Source organism: Mus caroli, unplaced genomic scaffold (genome assembly GCF_978045245.1).
Source record: "Mus caroli unplaced genomic scaffold, Mus_caroli_1 scaffold_14, whole genome shotgun sequence".
Classification (NCBI taxonomy): Eukaryota; Metazoa; Chordata; class Mammalia; order Rodentia; family Muridae; genus Mus; species Mus caroli.
This window is the reverse complement of record NW_028227269.1, coordinates 86,003,867-86,009,866: the sequence shown is the minus strand read 5'-3', so window position 1 is coordinate 86,009,866 and position 6,000 is coordinate 86,003,867. Positions and strand designations below refer to the sequence as shown.

General features: G+C 44.8%; 1 pseudogene; it reads right to left on the bottom strand.

Annotated features, from left to right (window-relative positions):
- Positions 1–1,355: 1,355 nt before the first annotated feature.
- Positions 1,356–1,793, bottom strand: LOC110307243 (large ribosomal subunit protein uL24 pseudogene; annotated as a pseudogene).
- Between the last annotated feature and the right edge of the window lie 4,207 nt (positions 1,794–6,000).

Below are 6,000 nucleotides of genomic sequence, written 5' to 3'. Positions count from 1 at the left end.
GAGTGCTTGTAGAGACCAGAGAACACTTGTGAGAGTCAGTTCTCTCTACCCGTGTGTGTCTGTGTGTCTGTGTGTGTTGAGTGCTTGTAGAGCCCAGAGAACACTTGCAAAAGTCAGTTCTCTCTACCCGTGTGTGTCTGGGGACTGAATTCAGGGGTTTGGCAGTAAATGCTTTCACCTGCTGGACCATATCACCAGTCCAGGATCAAGGTCTTTGAGCTGGTACAAGAGAGTTTCTTTCCTTGTGCAGCCTTTTGGACTCCCCCGTTGTACTCTCTCTCCCTCTAACCTCTGTGCTTTTTAGAAAACCAGCTGAGAAAACCTTTGCTGAGGGTGTAAGGCATCCTGGGAGCATAAACAACAAAGTATCACTCTTCAAGACATAGGGCAGTAGGGCAGTGTGGTCCCTCGAGACCAATACTGGGGACCAATCAAAAGAAATTGGCTATGGGGATGATACAAGAAGAAGAAAATTCCAATGAGATCATCTCAAGGAAAGTTAGATATATTGTTCAGAATGTCCCGTTACCAAGTAAGTGTAGAGTGTGAGGGAGAAGACAGAGACATCTTTGGAAGGTTCTATAATAATGTAAAGAGAGCAGGGTGGTGCCTGCCTTTAACCCCAGTACTCAGAAGGCAGAGGCTTCTATGATCTCTATGAGGTCGGGGTCAGCCTGGTCTACAGAGTGAGTTCCAGGACAGCCAGGGCTACATGGTGAGACCCTGTCTTTAAGAAATTAAAAAAAAAAATTAAAAAGTGAAGAGAAAAAGCCCCTTTGTTTGTTCCTGACTATTTTTACTGCTCTGTTTGTTCAGTTTTTGAACCAGGGTCACATGTTGCATAGGCTGGCCCTGAGGATCCCTTGACCCTTGTGCCTTCACATGCCCATTTCTGAGATTCCAGGCCTGACTAGCCATCCTTTTCCAGGAAAACTCCATTATCCCAGGAAACAGATGCAGACAGTGCCTAAGAAGAACACTCCTTCTTTCTGGCTCCTCTTCTTTCTAAGGCAGGAAAGCTGTGTTTTGTCTCATTGTTGACTACAGTCCTTCTTACCAGGGACAGCATGACATGTCTCAAGGTCACAGTGATGGGAACACAAGGCAGAGACAGGGTATGTCTTCTTGTTTTTATTTCAAAACATTTTTGGGATACCCTATTGAGATTTACATCATAGAGTATACAATTCAAGTTTTCATTTTAACTTAAAAAACATTTTTGTGTGCTGGGAATTGAACCCAGTGCCTCACAAATGCTGAACGCTTACACTGCCACTGAACTATACCCCTACCTTAATGGCACTTTCTTTTTTTAACTTAAGCAGTCTTTAATGAAAGCCGTGCATGAGATGTCTCTACTCCTGCATCTTCTCGATCATTTCTTCCTTGTATTTGCCCTTCTCCTTTCCTACTTGTAGGGACTTGGCTTTCCTCTCCAGGATCTTCTTGCGGTCCTTGTCCAGCTTTAGCCTGGTGATAACGACCTTGCTGGGGTGGATGCCCACGTGGATGGTTGTGCCATTAGCCTTCTCTCGCTGGACACGTTCGATGTAGATGATGTACTTCTTCCTGTACACTTGGACCACCTTACCAATCTGCTGGCCTTTGAGGTGTCCGCAAACAACCTGAACTTTGTCATCCTTCCGAATGGGCATAGACTGAACGTTATACTTCTGTCTCAGCTATTTGGAAAGAGGGGAAGACATGATCTTCCTCCGAATGTAAGAGGGTGCATTGAAATGCCGTTTGCAGTTCTTGCTTCGGACAGAAATCACGAAGGGATTGAACTTCATTTTGGCGGCTGCGATCCACCGATGGCCACAAAAGGTCAATGGCACTTTCAATTGACAACATATGACATTCTTAGAGCCAGTACAGTTGCACACCAGTCCTTTGTCATTATAAACGCTATTTTAAAGGATTTGTTTTATTTTATTATTTATTTTTGTTTGTTTGTATGTTTTGTTTTGTTTTGGAGACAGAGTTTCTACGTATAGCCCAGGCTATCCTGAAACTTACTCTGTAGACCAGGCTGGCCTTGAACTCGTAGAAATCTGCCTGCCTCTGCCTCTGAGTGCTGGGGTTAAAGGTATTTGCCACCACCACCACAGGCACCTTCAGTACTAATATTGGTACTTAGATCGCACTGCATGGTAATCACACACACACACACACACACACACACACACACACACAGAGCTAAAGAATGACTACAGAAGTGTTAAACAAGCCACGGAGTTCAAGTGGTAAAGGGAAAGACTCAAAGAGACTCCCTGCAGTGGTTAGACAAAATGCCGAGGCCCCTAGCTGTAAAGCTACTGAAGGTACAACGTTGAAGAACAGGTCCAAATAGAGGGATGGATGGGTGACAGCAGCAGTTCAAGTACATCATATCAAGCAGGGGACACTGAGATGAGCTGAGGCCCCAAGGACAGTCAAGAGTTCTTTGCCTGTCAGACCCTCAATGGGTGTGGCAGATAGTGAGGTGACAGGTTAGTGGAGCCATCAACGTGTTAGTTGTTCTCTTTTATATGGGGTCCAGGTGAGGGTGTTGTACCCTTTGTTAGTCTGTTTGTTCAATGAGATCTCGGCTCACTATATAGCCCAGGCTAGCCTCAAACTCATAACAGTCCTGCTCCCCAGTACATAAGCCACTGTGCCTGACTTTTTTTTTTTTCCTTTCTTTTTTTACTTGGAATTGAAACCAGGGTCTCAAAGATGCTAGACAAACATTTCACGTCTGAGCTACATCTCCAATCTCTTGGGGTCCAGTATTGATTGATTGATTGATTGATTGATTGACAGGGTTTCTCTGTGTAACTCTGGCTGTCCTGGAACTCACTCTGTAGACAGGATGGTCTTGAACTCTGCCTGCCTCTGCCTTCTGAGTGCTGGGATTAAGGTGTGTATCACCACTGCCAGACAGGAGTCTGGTATTTCTGATATGGTTTTAAAATGCCCATATATTCATATACTCCCTGTTTTCTTGACACATTTATAGTGTAGTATCCTTTTCACTTTTAGGAATAAGTTACATGTCTGTGTCTCACGGGGTGCCAGACAGCTGGTTGTACAACAAGATATGGAGGCATTCTGCCTTTGTACATTCAAAACAGAGCCAAATGTGGCAAGACACACCCTGAAAGCTGCTCTTTATTTCTCCACTGTGGAGTCAGGGTATGGTGATATCCACACCTGGACAGTCAAATTCAATATTCACCGGAGGCAATGGCCTAGAGAGAAAGTCTGCTTAGGGATGGCAGGGCCTCAGACTGGTGGTCTTCTGATTTTGTTTCTCTCTCTCTTTCCCTCTCCCTCTCCCTTCCTCTCTCTTTCATTTAATGCGATTTTCTTGCTCAGATACACAAGAGGATTTATGCCACTAGAGCAGAGGATATGAAAGACTCATATTTCCAATTCGGTGGGAGAACCCATTTTATTTATTTATTCATTTATTTATTTAATTTTTGTTTTTCGAGACAGGGTTTCTCTGTGTAGCCCTGGCTGTCCTGGAACTCACTCTGTAGACCAGGATGGCCTTGAACTCAGAAATCTGCCTGCCTCTGACTCCCAAGTGCTGGGATTAAAAGCGTGCGCTACCACTGCCCAGCCCCACTTAGTCTTATAGTAGTGAGCCAACAGGTAAATTCTACTCTCTATCAGAATCCGGCAAATTTCACATCTTTTTCTGTTCCTCCCAAGATGCTTGCAGACTTCAACAATTTTCTTTCTATTCTTTCTTTCTTTCTTTCTTTCTTTCTTTCTTTCTTTCTTTCTTTCTTCCTTCCTTCCTTCCTTCCTTCCTTCCTTCCTTCCTTCCTTCCTCCCTCCCTTCCTTCCTTTCTCCCTCCCTTCCTTCCTTCCTTCCTTTCTTTCTTACAATATTTTTTATTAATTTATTTATATTTACATTCCCAAATGCTGCCCCTCCAGTCTCCCCTCACAGGGTTTCTCCCCCCATCACCTCTCCCCTTTACTTCTGAGAGGGTGCCCTCCTCTCACCCTGGTGCATCAAGTCTCTGCAGGATTAGGCACTTCTCCTATTGAGGCCAGACAAGGCAGCCCTCTGCTTTGTATGTGCCCGGGCCTGGGACCAGCTCCTATATGTTCTTTAGTTGGTAGCTCAATCTCTGGGAGTTCCTAGGAGTCCAAGTTAGTTAACACTGTTGTTCCATGTCTTTCTGAATCAAATAGTAGAGATTCCCCAGGAAGATCAGAGGCAACCTTTTAAGACCTTTGGACTTAAGGATTCTCAAGATTGTATTATGAGTCCAAAATTGACCTGTGCCACACCACGTGAGTCTCTTGGGATCTTGCCTGTTTGGGAGGGAGTAGCGCTTTTCTTGGCCAGTTTGTAAATCTGTTCCCTCACATCTTCAGATGTGAACTTTAGTCAGGTAGGCACCGACTGGGATAGGCCCTTCCTGGTAGAGTTCATGCAACCCGTGATGGCCTTGGTATTGCAGCAAAGAGAGCTAGTTTCTCACTTTATGACAAATATCCTTCTGTTCAAAAGTTCTTTGCGACAGTTCCATCAGCCTTAACCGATCAGAGAATAGAATCAATCTGACTGGCTCAACCTGCAAATGGTCCCCCACAAGAGAGCATAAGTTTTAAATGGTCCAGTAAACCTGCCCGCAGTCGGTATTTCTGTGAGTTCGAGGCCAGTCTGGTCTACAGAGCGAGTTCCAGGATAGCCAAGGCTACAGAGAGGAAACTCTGTCTCAAAACAAAATCAAAACCTGTCTAGGATCTTGTCAAATGTAGCCACACTCATCTGGATGGACATTTTCTTAGTTAATGATGGAGTGAGGAAATCCCAGTTTACTGTGGGAGTGGTCCTCATGCCTAAGGACTCCTGGATTGTGTAAGAAAGCAAGCTGAGCTAGCCCTGGAGAGTGAGCCAATCAGCAGGAGTTTACATGGGCTCTGCTTCCGCTCCTGCTGCCTCGAGTGCCTCTCCCGACTTCCCTGAGAGATGGATTGCTACCTAGAAATGTTAAGGTGAAAGAAACCCTTTCCCTCCCTAAGTTGGTATTGGTCAGTTTTGTTTTGTTTTTTAATCATAGCAAGAGAAAGTGCCTAATACAGATGCCAAACCAAAGATAGAAACATGCTCCCGGTGACATAAGGGCACTTGGATCCAGACTTATCAGATAAGCTAACAAGTCTCTCCTGTGCTTAATCCAATCTAAATTCTGTTGCAAAACTCACTACTCCAAATCTCTGGAGCCAGAAGCAAAAGTCCGCTTCCTGAAGCTCAGCTCAGAGGATTGCGACATCTATCTGGCTGAGCACCCACAGGAGACCTAGGGTGGTGGTGGGATAGGAAGCTCTGAGATCCTTCTAGAGCAAAGGAAACATAAAAGCAGAGACTTGCCATTGACAAGCTCTGGTCCATTCTCAGAGCTCATCTCTTCCCTCAGAATTCCTATTGTCAATGCTTTATAAGACTCAGATTAAAATCATTCTATTACAAACTCAGGAACCATTATTCCTCCTACAGCTGCACATTCCCCTGCGAGCATCTATTCAATAGCCCAGTCCTTCTCTTAAGGGTGCACTTGGGGGAGGCCAGAAAAAGGAAGGACAACTCTTGTCCTACCTTGGGAGATGCAAATATAGTCAGAAATCCAGGGAGAAAGTCTCTTCCCTTGGCTGTACTGTATTAGAGTAGGGATAATGGAAAGGGAAATGGCCAGCCCATCCCTTGCAAATCAAGTCTGAAGACAGACATGGTGTTCTATTTCTGTAGTCCCAGCAATTGGGATACAGAGGCAAGAGGGGCAGGAGATCAAAACAATAAAGATCTTGGGTTACAGAACAAATTCAAGGCATGACTGGGCTATACAACAGTATTTTTATAACTAAATATATGTTGCGGGAAATATTAAACTCTCCATGGGGTGGGTGCCTCCCCCCCCAATTACTCTCACTATCATGCAACACCCCACATACCCACAGTCAGGCATCTCAACACCTAATTACCCAGTATAATCA